This window comes from Peromyscus maniculatus, chromosome X (genome assembly GCF_049852395.1).
Source record: "Peromyscus maniculatus bairdii isolate BWxNUB_F1_BW_parent chromosome X, HU_Pman_BW_mat_3.1, whole genome shotgun sequence".
Taxonomy (NCBI): domain Eukaryota; kingdom Metazoa; phylum Chordata; class Mammalia; order Rodentia; family Cricetidae; genus Peromyscus; species Peromyscus maniculatus.
Genome location: NC_134875.1, coordinates 86,022,907 through 86,036,050, shown reverse-complemented (window position 1 = coordinate 86,036,050; position 13,144 = coordinate 86,022,907). Strand labels below are relative to the sequence as shown.

At 40.7% G+C, this 13,144-nt stretch overlaps 1 pseudogene; it reads left to right on the top strand.

The window, feature by feature from the left end:
* Positions 1-8,798: 8,798 nt before the first annotated feature.
* LOC102909927 (proliferating cell nuclear antigen pseudogene) lies at positions 8,799-9,584 on the top strand (annotated as a pseudogene).
* The last annotated feature ends 3,560 nt before the right edge of the window (positions 9,585-13,144 follow it).

Below are 13,144 nucleotides of genomic sequence, written 5' to 3'. Positions count from 1 at the left end.
TCCAGCACTTGGGAGGAGGAAGCAGGAAGATCAGGAGTTCAAAGCCACCCCGGGCTACACGAGATTGAATCAGTCTAAAATAGAAAAAGATCAGGGCAGTGGTGGCACACCTTTAATCCCAGCACATGGGATCTTATGCCTTTAATCCCAGCACATGGGAGGCTCATGCTTTTAATCCCAAGCACTAGGGAGGTGGAGACAGGAACATAAAGCGGGTGGAGAAGGATCTCAGGCCATTCAGTTTCAGGATTCATAGAGACAGGATCACCCATTCAATCTGAGATTTCATAGGGGTAAGAAGTCTCTAGCGGCTGCCTGTTCTGCTTCTCTGATCTTTCAGCTTTCATCCTCAATATCTGACTCTGGGTTTTTATTATTAAGACTAATTAGAGCCCTGCTTCATGGACTCCGTTTTTAATTGGATTATGTGGCTTGTTGATGTGTACTTTCTTGAGTTCTTTATATATTTTGAATATTAATTGTCTATCAGATGTAGAGTTGGTAAAAATCTTTTCCCATTCTGTAGGCTGCTGCTTTGTCCAATTGATGTTGTCCTTTGCTTTACATAAACCTTTCAGTTTCATGAGGTTCCATGTATTAATTGTTGATCTCAGTGTCTGTACTATAAGTGTTCCATTCAGAAAGTTGTTTCTTGTGCCTAAGCATTGATGGCTACCCCCCCCCCCCCGCTTTCTCTTCTATCAGGTTCAGTGCATCTGGTTTTATGTTAAGGTCTTTGATCCACTTAGACTTGAGCTTTGTGCAGGGTGATAAGTATGGATCTATATGCATTCTCTGCATGCAGAAATTCAGTTAGACCAGCACCATTTGTTGAAAATGCTTTCTTTTTTCCAGCTTGTATTTTTAGCTACTTTATAAAAAAAAATCATGTTTCCATATGTGTATGGATTTATGTCTGGGTTTTCAATTAGATTCCATTGATTAATGTGTCTGGTTTTGTGCCAGTATCATGCTATTTTTATTACTATAGTTCTGTAGTACAACTTGAAATCTGGGATGGTGATACTTCTAGCAATTCTTTTGTTGTTCAGGATGTTTTAGCTATCCTGGCTTTTGCACGTGCGCACGCGCACGTGTGTGTGTGTGTGTGTGTGTGTGTGTGTGTGTGTGTGTGTGTGTGTGTCCATATGAAATTTAGTATTGTTCTTTAAAGATATGTAAAGAATTGTGTCAGAATGTTGATAGGGATTACACTGAATCTGTAGATGGCCTTTGGTAGGATAGCCATTTTCCCTATGTTAATTCTACCAGTCTATAAGCATGGGAGATTTTTTCATCTTCTGATATCTTCTTCAATTTCTTTTTGCAAAGACTTGAAGTTTTTATCATTCAAGTCCTTTACGTACTTGGTGAGAATTATCCCAAGATATTTTGTATTATTTGAGGCTATTGTGAAGGGTGTTGTTTCCCTGATTTCTTTCTCATTTTGTTTGTCATTTGTATATAGAAGGGCTACTGATTTTTTTAGTTAATCATGTATTCAGCCACTTGACTAAAGATGTTTATCAGCTATAGAAGATCCCTGGTAGAATTTTTGGGAGTTGCTTATGCATACTATCATATCATCTGCAAATAATGATACTTTGACTTCTTCCTTTCCAATTCTTATCCTTTTGATTTCCTTTAGTTGTCTCATTGCTCTAGCTAGAACTTCAAATACTGTACGGAATATATATGGAGAGAGTGGTCATCCTTGCATTGTTCCTGATTTTAGTGGACTTGCTTTGAGTTTCTGTCCATTTAATTTGATATTGTCAATTGGCTTGCTGTATATTGTTTTCATTATGTTTATGTATGTCCTTTGTATCTCTCATCTCTCCAAGTTTTTTTATCATGAAACTGTGTTAGATTTTGTCAAAGTTTTTTTCAGCATCTAATGATCATGTGTTTTTTTTCTTTTAGTTTATTTATGTGGTGCATTATATTGACAGATTTTCACATGTTGAACCATCTTTGTACCACTAGGATGAAGTCTACTTGATCATAGTGGATGATCTTTTTTCTGTGTTCTTGGATTCGATTTGTGAATATTTTATTGAGTATTTTTGGATATATGTTCATAAGGGAAATTGGTGTGTAGTTCTCTTTTTTTGTTTTGTCCTCATGTGGTTTGGGTATCAGGGTAACTGTGGCCTCATAAAATGAGTTTGGCAATGCCCCCAGTTCTATTTTGTGGGATAATTTGAGGAGCATTGGCATTAGCTCTTCTTTGAAAGTCTGGTAGAATTCTGCACTAAAACCATTTGGTCCTGGGCTTTTTTTGGTTGGGAATCTTTTAATGACTGCTTCTATTTCACTAGTGGTTATAGGTCTATTTAAATTATTTATCTGACCTTGATTTAATTTTGGCAAGGTTACCTATAAGGAAAATTTTTCACTTTTTTTAGATTTTCCAATTTTGTGGAATACAGGTTTTAACGCAAATTCTTTTGTTTTCCTGGATTTCCTCAGTGACTGTTATGATGTCCCCCTTTTCTTTTCTGATTTTAAGTTGTATATTCTCCGTCTTTTAGTTAGTATGGATAAGGGTTTGTCTTACTGATTTTCTCAAAGAACCAACTCTTAGTTTCATTGATTCTTTGTATTTTTTCTTTGTTCTATTTTATTTATTTCAGCCCCCAGTTTGATTATTTCCTGCCTTCTATGCCTCTTGAGTGTGCTTACTTCTTTTTATTCTAGAGCTTTCAGTTATGTTATTAATTTGCTAATATACAATCTCTCCAATTTTTTATGTAGGTATTTAGTGTTGTGAACTTTCCTCTTAGTACCACTTTCTTTGTGTCCCATAAGTTTAGGTATGTTGTGTGTTCATTTTCATTCAATTCTAGAAAGGCTTTAATTTCTTTCTTTATTTCTGTGTTGATCCATTTTTCACTCAGTAGAGTGTTGTTTAGTTTCCATGAGTTTGTAAGTTTTCTGTTGTTTCTGTTGTTGTTGATATCCAGCTTTAATCCATGGTTGTCTGATAGGATGCAGGGATGTAGTTGGCTTTTTGTCTTTTTTACTCTTTGGGGCTCCACCACACAGCTCCCAAATAAGGACACACAGATTTATTTTTACTTATGAATGCCTTGCCTTAGCTTGGCTTGTTTCTAGCCAGCTTTTCTAACTTAAATGATCCCATTTCTCTTTAACTATGTTTTGTCTCTGGGCTTTTTACTTTTCTTTATTCTATATATCTTTTTTTCCTTCTTACTCTGGCTGGCTGTGTGGCCAAGTGGCTGGCCTCTGGAGTCCTCCTCTCCTTCTCCTTCTCTCCTTGTCCTCCCTGATCTTCTTTCAAGCCTAAATTTCTCCTTTCCTATTTATTCTCTCTGCCTGACAGCCCTGCCTATCCCGCTCCTCTGCCTAGCTATTGGCTGTTCAGCTCTTTATTAGACCAATTAAGTGTTTTAGGCAGGCAAAGTAACACAGCTTTACAGAGTTAAACAAATGCAATACATAAGAATGCCACATGTTTTTGCATCATTAAACAAATATTCCACTGCATAAATGAATTTACCACATCTTAAACTAAGATTCCACAACACAGGGATTTATTTTAATTTTCTTGTATCTATTGAAACTTGTTTTGTGTCCAAGTATGTGGTCAATTTTAGAGAAAGTTCCATGAGGTTCTGAGAAGGTATATTCTTTCATGTTTGTGTAGAAGGTTCTGTAAATATCTGTTAGGTTCATTTGGTTTATAATGTCAGTTAACTCTACTATCTCTCCAGTATCTCTCTGGATTTTGTCTAGATGACCTGTCTATTAGTGTGAATGTTATATTGATGTCTCCCATTATCAGTGTATGAGGGTCAAAACGTGATTTAAACTGTAGTAGTGTTTCTTTTACAAAAGTGAGTGCCCTCATTTTGGGTGCATAGATGTTAAGAATTGAAATGTCACCAAGGTAGGTTTTTCCTTTGATGAGTATGAAGTGTCCTTCCCTATCTCTTTTGATTAATTTTGGCTCAAAATCTATTTTGTTAGATATTAAAATGGCTACAGCGGCTTGCTTCTTAGGTCCATTTATTTGGAATATCTTTTTCCAACCCTTTACCCTAAGGACATGTCTATTCTACATATTGAGGTGCATTTCTTATATACAGCAGAAGGATGGATCCTGTTTTTGAATCCATTCTATTAGTCTGTGTCTTTTTACATCCAGGCTGAAGTTTCCCCTCCCTCCTCCTCTCGCCCCATACCCTCCCCTCCCCCACCCTCCCTTCTGCCTCCCCTCATCCACTCCTCCTCCATTTCTATTCAGAAAAGGGCAGGCCACCCATGGATATCGACAAAGCATGGCATAGCAAGCTGTATTAAGACTGGGCAAGGGTCTCAAAAGCCAGTTAAAGTGTCAGAGACAGCCCCTATTCCCACTGTAAGGAGTTCCACAAGAAGACCAAGCCACACACCTGTCACATACATGCAGAGAGCCTAGGTCAGTCCCATGCAGGATCCCTGGTTGTTGGTTCAGTCTCTGTGAGCCCCTATGAGCCCAGGTTAGTTGATTCTGTGGGTTTTCTTATGTTGTTCTTGACCCCTCTGGCTCCTACAATCCTTCCTCCCTCTCTTCAGCAGGATTCCCTGAGCTCAGCCTAATGTTTGACTGTGGGTCTCTGCATCTGTTTCCACTAGTTGCTGGATGAAGCCTCTCTGATGACTATTGGCTAGGCACCAATCTATGAGTATAGCAGAATATCGTTAGCATCATTACATTGACTTTTTTCCCCCTCCAATCATGCTTCTATCCTAGGTCTCTGGGTCATCCAGCCTCTGGGTCCTGGTGCTTCAGGCAGTGTCAGGGGTGCACTTAGTCTCACAGCATGGGTCTTAGACTGGACCAGTCATTGGTTGGCCACTCCCACAATCTCTGTGCCACCCTTACAGACCGTAGGTCAAAGGTTATATGGCTGGGTTGGTGTCTCAATCTCTCCACTGAAAGTCTAGCCTTGTTATAGGAGATGATCAGCTCAAGCTACGTATCTGCCATTGCTAGGAGTCTTAGCCAGGGTCCTCCATGTAGATTTCTGGGAATTTCCCTTGTTGGTTTCTACTTCACACTGAAATGCCCCTCTTGTTCCAGTCAGCTCATTCAGTACTCTTCCCCCACCTGACTCCCACCTGATCTCTCATGTTCCCATCCCCACCTGTCCCCAGCCCACCCACAAAATCTTTTCTATTTCCTTTTTCAAGGAAAATCCATGTTTCTCCACTTGGTTCCTCCTTGTTACCTAGTCTCTAGGTCTGTGGATTATAGCATGGCTATTCTTTGCTTTACAGCTAAAGTGAGTACATACCATGTTTATCTTTCTGGGTCTGGATTACCTCATTCAGGATGCTTTTTCCCCTCTAGTTCCATCCATTTGCCTGCAAATTTCATGATGTCATTTTTTTTACAGCTGAATAATACTCCATTGTGTAAATGTACCACATTTTCTTTATCCGTAATTCAGTTGAGGGACATTTAAGTTGTTTCCAGGTTCTGGCTACTTCAAATAAAGCTTCTATGAACATAGTTGAGCAAGTGTCCTTGTGATATGATTGAGCATCCTTTGGGTATATGCCCAAGAGTGATATAGATGGGTCTTGTGGTAGATTGAATCCCAGTTTTCTGAAAAAAAAAAATCACCATATTGATTTTCAAAGTGGCTGTACAAGTTTTCACTCCCACTTGTAGCACAAATCTTTAAATGTCTTATTAATTAAATCAAACATAGAGCCAGGTATTGGGGTGAATGCTGGAAGATCAGAGAGACAGAACAGGCCACAGCCACCTCACCTCGCCAATTCCTCAGCTGATTCTGTTTCCTCAGACTGGAAGCCTCTGAGTCCTCATCCAGAATGAATCTCAGTTGAACTGCTGCTCAAAAGCCTAAAAGCTTCACCAGCTCTAGTTCCTGGTCCTCACACCTTATATACCTTTCTGCTTTCTGCAATCACTTCCTGGGATTAAAGGCTCTCTTTCTTGGATTAAAGGCGTGAGTCACCATGCCTGGCTGTTTCCAGTGTGGCTTTAAACTCACAGAGATCTGGATGGATCTCTGCCTCCCAAGTGATCGGATTAGAGGTGTGAGTGCCACCATTTTCTGGCCTCTGTATCTAGTGGCTGTTCTGTTCTCTGACCCCAGATAAGTTTATTAGGGTACACAATATTTTGGGGGACACAATATCACCACATCCACTAGCAATGGAGGAATGTTTCCTTTGCTCTAAATCCTCTCCAGTGAGAGCTGTCACTTGTGTTTCTGATCTTAGCCATTCTGAGAGGTGTAAGATGGAATCTCAGAGTCATTTTGATTTGCATTTCCCTGATGGCTAAGGATGTTGACCATTTCTTTAAGGTGTTTCTGGGCCATTTGAGATTTTTCTGTTTCAAATTCTCTGTTTAGATCTGTATACCATTTTTAAATTGGATTATTTGTTTTTTTGATGTCTAGTTTCTTGAGTTCTTTATGTGCTTAGGAAATCAGCCCTCTGTCAGATGTGAGGATACCTGTGTCTCTTTATTGGGGAATTGAGACCATTGATATTGAGACATATCAATGACAAATAATTGTTAATTCTTTTTATTTTGATGTTGTTGTTGGTGGTGGTGCAGTGTGTGTCTCTTCTTTTAGTTTTTCTTGAGTGATATTATTCATTTTCTATATTTTTCAGGCATGTAGTTAACTTCCATGGTTTGGGGTTTTCCTTCTAGTACCTTCTATAGGGCTGGATTTGTAGACAGATACTGTTTAAATTTGACTTCATAGTGTAATATCTTATTTTCTTCTTCCATGGTGATTGGTTTTGCTGGGTATAGTAATCTGGGCTGGCATCTGTGGTCGCTAGAGTCTACAGCACATCTGTCCAAACCTTTCTGGATTTAATTTTATTTTATTGATCTATTGATGGATTGATTAGTTGGTTGGTTGGTTTTATGAGACAGGGTTTCTTTGTGTAACAGCTCTGGCTGTCCTGGAACTCACTTTGTAGTCCAGAATTCACAAAGATCTGCCTGCCTTTGTCTCTCAAGTGCTGGGATTAAAGGTGTTCACCACCACTGTCTGGCTGCCTTTCTGGAGTTTAGAGTCTCCATTGAAAAGTCAGATGTAATTCTAATAGGTCTGCCTTTATGTGTTACTTTGTCTTTTTCCTTTGCAGATTTTAATATTCTTTTTGTTCTATGTGTTTATTTTTTGATTATTATGTTGTGGGATGACTTTCTTTTCTGGTCCAATCTATTTGGTGTTCTGTATGCTTCTTGTACCTTTATAGGCATCTCCTTCAGGTTAAGGAAATTTTCCTCTATGATTAGCTGAAAATACTTTCTGGGTCTTTGAGCTGGGATACTTCTTCCTCTATTCCTATTCTTCTTAAGTTTGGTCTTTTCATTGTGTCCCAGATTTCCTTGACGTTTTGTGTCAGGAATTTTTTAGATTTTAGCATTTTCTTTGACCAATGTATCCATTTTTTTCTATTGTACCTTCAATGCTTGAGATTCTCTGTTCCATGTCTTGTATTCTGTTGGTGAAGTTTGCCTTTGTTGTTTCTGTTCGAATTCCTAAATTTTTCATTTGCAGAATTCCCTCAGTTTATGATTTCTTTATTGATTCTATTTTCATTTTCATGTCTTGAACAGTTTTATTTATTTATTTTAATTGTTTGTTTTCTTCTGGCTTTCTTTAAGCAATTTATTCATTTATTCCAGTTGTTTGTTTATGTTTTCTTGGATTTCTTTAAGGAGTTTATTCATTTCCGCTTTTAGGACCTCTATTATCTTTATAAAGTTGGTTTTAATGTTTTTTTTTTCTGTGCTTCAGTTATGTTGGAATATTCAGGGACCTGCTGTGGTAGGACAGCTGGGCTCTGGTCCAGAAATATTGTCCTGGGTGTTGCTGATTGTATTCTTATACTGGCATCTAGGCATCTGGGTTTGGGGTAATTATAGATCTAGCTGCTGATATATGAGATTGTCTTTATTTGGTGGGTGTTTTGTTCCTTGGTTCCTGTTTCCTCTATGGATTTTCAGTGTGTCTTGGCTGTGTGTTGCCTGTTTCACTGGCCTGTTTGACTGGTGTGTTCAAGGGGAATGCTTGCTGGTGTTGGAGGCTGGGGGAAGGGGAGGGCAAGGGGAGATGGTCTGCTGAAGTGCTAGGGGTAATCCTGATAATTCGGACTTGGGTAACAGAGAGAGTTGGAAAGATCCACTGGCAGCCTACCTGGTAGTCTGGCAGGAGTGGCCTGTGTTTGAGCAGGGGGTGTGGTTGAATTGGGGGCTGGACACAGTGACAAAGTGGGGAAGAGAGGCCAGGGAGTGGTGATCTGTGGGATCCACAGGAGGTGTAGACAAGGGGAAGGGGAGGCTGCTGCTGGTCTTCTGTTGCAGTTCTAGGGGCAACCCTGAGAATTGGGTATGGGGGAAAAAGAGAGAGTGGAGAAGGTTCATGGGCAGCCTACCTGATCTTCTAGTCCTACAATCTATTTTAAGATTTATTTTACTTTTATTTATGTGTATGTCTGTGCAAGGTGTGTGCACATGTATTCAGGTGCCCAAGGCATCTGACATGGGTATTTGAAATTAAACTTGGGTCTTCTGCAAGAACAGCACATACTATTAACCACTAAGCCATCTTTTTGGCCCCTAAAAGTCCCATAGTCTTTTAAAATTGCAGCATTTTAAAAGTCCAAGTTGGTCATCTCCTCTGGGTCTTCACTACTGCTTCCACACCATGACCTGGGAGACTTTAACAGCCAGACCTTGCTCCTCTCAGAGTGTCTAGCTTCTTTCTAGTTGTAGCAACTCCACCACCATGTTTGAGGCCCATCTGGTCCATGGCTCCATCCTGAAAAAGGTGCTGGAGATACCCAAAGACTTCATCAACAAGGCCTGCTGAGACGTCAGCTTGGATGGCATGAACCTGCTGAGAGTAGACACATTGAATATCTCCTTGGTGTAGCTCACCTTGTACTCTGAAAGATGCATGGTGCTTCAATCACAACCAGGCCATGGGCGTGAACCTTGAACCTCACCAGTATGTGCAAAATATTAAAATGTATTGATAATGAAGACATCATTACATTAATGGCTGAAGATAATGCTGATGCCTTAGTGCTGGTATTTGAAGCAACAAATCAAAAGAAAGTTTCAGACTATGATATGGAGTTAATGGACTTAGACATTAAGCAACTTGGAATCGCAGAACAGAAGTACAGCTGTACAGTAAAGATGGCATCTGATGAATTTGCAATTATATGCCTGGACCTCAGCCATGTTGAGGATTTTGTTGTTGTATCCTGTGCAAAGGATAGAGTGAAGTTTTTGAAAGTGGAGAGCTTGGAAATGGGAACATTAAGTCGTCACAAACAAGTAATGTTGATAAAGAAGAGGAAGCTGTAACCATAGAGATAAATGAGCCAGTTCAGCTAACTTTTCACTGAGGTACTTGAACTTTTTCACAAAAACCATTCTACTGTCTCTTACATGAACACTCAGTATGTCTGCAGACGGATTCCTTGTTGTATAGTGTAAAACTGGGGACATGGGATACCTACAGTCTTATTTGGCTTCCAAGACAGAAGATGAAGAAAGACCTTAGGCATTGCTAGAATCTGAGAAAACTAAGCCTTTGAGAGCTGCTTCTGAGATGCCAGCATGTTCTGAAGTCTTTTCTGTCACCGAGTTTGTTCCTGAGTACATACATATAAAGATATCTTCTGTAAATAACCTACTTCTTTCTCTCCACAATTTGTTTAAAGAATGAACTCCAAAGTAAAAACTGGTTTTGTTGACGTGAATATTTCTACCTTAGAAATACTGACTTTTTTTTTATAACGAAAGGATCTTGATGTCAAATGCAGTTTTAAGAGTTCTTTCAATTTAAATCAAGTTAACTAAATTTCAAGAAAAAAAGGCCAATTTATCTTTAAAAACACAATGTCTCTCTAAAAATCCAGTCTCTCAACTGTGGACTCCTATAAAATAAGATAAAATAAGAAAAATGTTGTGTGTTTTCTTACTTCAATAAATGAAGAACCATGGAACGGTTACAAAGAAACACCAGAATTCAACAGTATAGGTTGAATCCTGTAGCTCAATATCCCACATCTGAGATTCACTCATAATCTCCTGGGCTCCTAAGGCTTGAGAAGCTCCATCTCTTGTGCTTTGCCATTCATAACACACACACACAGCTCGTCTCCTGGGCTCAGGCTGGCTCCACTCCACAGTTGCTGCTGTCCTTGGCTGTCATCCCACATTCCTGGCATCTCTAATATGTAACTGAGACTGCACCTTCACCAATAGCCTCTCCCGGGTTCTCTTCAGGGATTCTGGCCTTTCCTCATGGTGCAAAGCCTAAGCTTCTCTCCATGACTGCTTCAATCTTGGGGTTTCCACTGCAGCTGAGGCTGCACCTCCACCTATGGCCTCTCAGCCTCCCATGATGTCAAGCTTCAGCTGCTCTCCATTACCCCTTCATGCCTTCAAAAGCAGTACCACATAGGAGATTCCCAAACTTTATCAATTAAAGATGTCAGCATGCAATGCACCTTTTACCCCCTCTCCTACCCATGAACTGTAACTTCTGTGTGCAGATCCAGGGGAAATATTCACAGAAGACTTCACCTCAATGATGCTGGTCTCTTAATCACAGCTTGCTGTGGGACGGTCTGTATGTCAAATTGCTCCGATTGGTCAATAAATAAAACACTGGTTGGCCAGTGGCCAGGCAGGAAGTAGGTGGGACAAGGAGAGAGGAGAATTCTGGGAAGCGGAAGGCTGAGGCGGAGAGACACTGCAGCCGCCGCCATGACCAGCAGCATGTGAAGATGCCGGTAAGCCACCAGCCACGTGGCAAGGTATAGATTTATGGAAATGGATTAATTTAAGCTATAAGAACAGTTAGCAAGAAGCCTGCCACGGCCATACAGTTTGTATGCAATATAAGCCTCTGTGTTTACTTGGTCGGGTCTGAGCTGCTGTGGGACTGGCGGGTGACAAAGATTTGCCCTGACTGTGGGTAAGGCAGGAAAACTCCAGCTACAAATGGCGCCCAATGTGTTGGCAAGAGTTTCTACCTAAAACCTGAGAAAAGATTCTAAAATGGAGCTAAAAACAGCTTCCTAATTGTCTCTCTCAAAGGAGCGGCAGCCTGCCGATTTGAGCTACTGGCGGGTTCCTAGCGTGCAAGCTTGATCTGCAGTATGGTGGGAATGAGGCCTCTGCAAGTGGCACATTAAGCTGCATGGTGGATTTAGCCTTTGCTAGTACAAAACAAAAAGAGGTTTCTGGGCTACACACTGCTTGGATAAAAGCATAGACCCAGGATGGCTCCCAGAGCTGGCGGAAAACATACCACCGCCATGTTGGGAAGCTGAAGTGGGTGGAGCCAGCAGCCGCAGCGCCGTTTCAGGCTTAAAAGGCTGCAGTTTAAGCAATAGGCTCAAGGTAATATAAAACATAAGCCACATAAAGATGGCTACCACACAGAGAATCTGGATTATGTTCTCTTTGATATTTGTAACTGAAGAAAAACATTTGATTGCAAAAGCTGTTGAGTTATGCCAAAATGTGTATTTTAAAGGTACCTTGACTTCAAAATTTGGCTATAAGGATATGTTGCTTTGGAAAAGAGGCTCTGGTTTTGTTTCCACAGAAAGCCAGAGGCTATGGATTTGTTCCAGATTAAGATACATCAGGTTTGACCAGCCAAGACCACCTGAAAGATCTCTGATGACACCATGACTCAGATGATTCAACATCCAGAATCGTTTCAAGGCAACTGGCTCAGACAATACGGTCTCACGGACTACTCCATGATCCTAAAATTTTCTTTGTGTCCCCATAAGATACAGCGCCCCCCTCCAGCAGGAAGTAGTAAGAGAAGCTACGCCCAAATTCCCAAATATACCAAGCTGACTTTGGAGATGTGTAAAAGTTAAAACCTTCCTTTTAAAAAAAAGAAAGGGGAAGTGCTGTGGGACGGTCTGTATGTCAAATTGCTCCGATTGGTCAATAAATAAAACACTGGTTGGCCAGTGGCCAGGCAGGAAGTAGGTGGGACAAGGAGAGAGGAGAATTCTGGGAAGCGGAAGGCTGAGGCGGAGAGACACTGCAGCCGCCGCCATGACCAGCAGCATGTGAAGATGCCGGTAAGCCACCAGCCACGTGGCAAGGTATAGATTTATGGAAATGGATTAATTTAAGCTATAAGAACAGTTAGCAAGAAGCCTGCCACGGCCATACAGTTTGTATGCAATATAAGCCTCTGTGTTTACTTGGTCGGGTCTGAGCTGCTGTGGGACTGGCGGGTGACAAAGATTTGCCCTGACTGTGGGTAAGGCAGGAAAACTCCAGCTACAACAGCTTATTTCTCAGCCTCGGTTAACCTATGTCCCAGTAAAGCAAAAGTTTCATTTTAGCGATTCTGGTCTCTTGTTAGTCCCAGCTGATTCTTTATCTGCAGCTGACCAAAACTCACATATTCATCCTCAAAATACCACATAAATGGCCTCTTCCCTCTGAAACTTCACAAGCCAGGCCTCTATCATTTGCATCTCTCTCAGAATTCCTATCTTCTAAGCTCTTACAACAGCCCATTAAGTCCTGAACACTCAATGGCTTTTTCCAGCCCAAAGTTCCAATTCCCTTCCATAATTTCCCCCAACACAACATGTTCAGGCCAGTCACAGAAGTCCCCCAGATCTTGGTTTCAAATTCTGTCTTAGTTTGTTTTCTAATCCTGTGATTAAAAACCATGACCAAAATCAATTTGGAAGAGAAAGAGTTAATTTTAGCTTACAGCTTACAGTCCATCATGCAAAGAAGCCAGGACAGGCACTCAAGGCAGGAACCTAGAGGAAGGAAGTGATGCAGAGACCATAGAAGAGAGCTGCTTATTGGCTTGCTTCTAGTGATTGCTCAGAATACTTTCTTATACCACCTGAGACTATATGCCCATGGGTGGTACCATTTTCATTGGTCTGGGCTCTCTCAAATATATTCAAGAAAATACCCTCCATGGGCTGAAGAATTGGCTCAGCTATTAAGAGCACTTATTGCTCTTACAGAAGATGGGTTCAGTTTCCAGCAACTACATGGTATTTTAAACATAGTATGTTTAAACTACCCAACTATACATTTATGTGGAGAAATCAT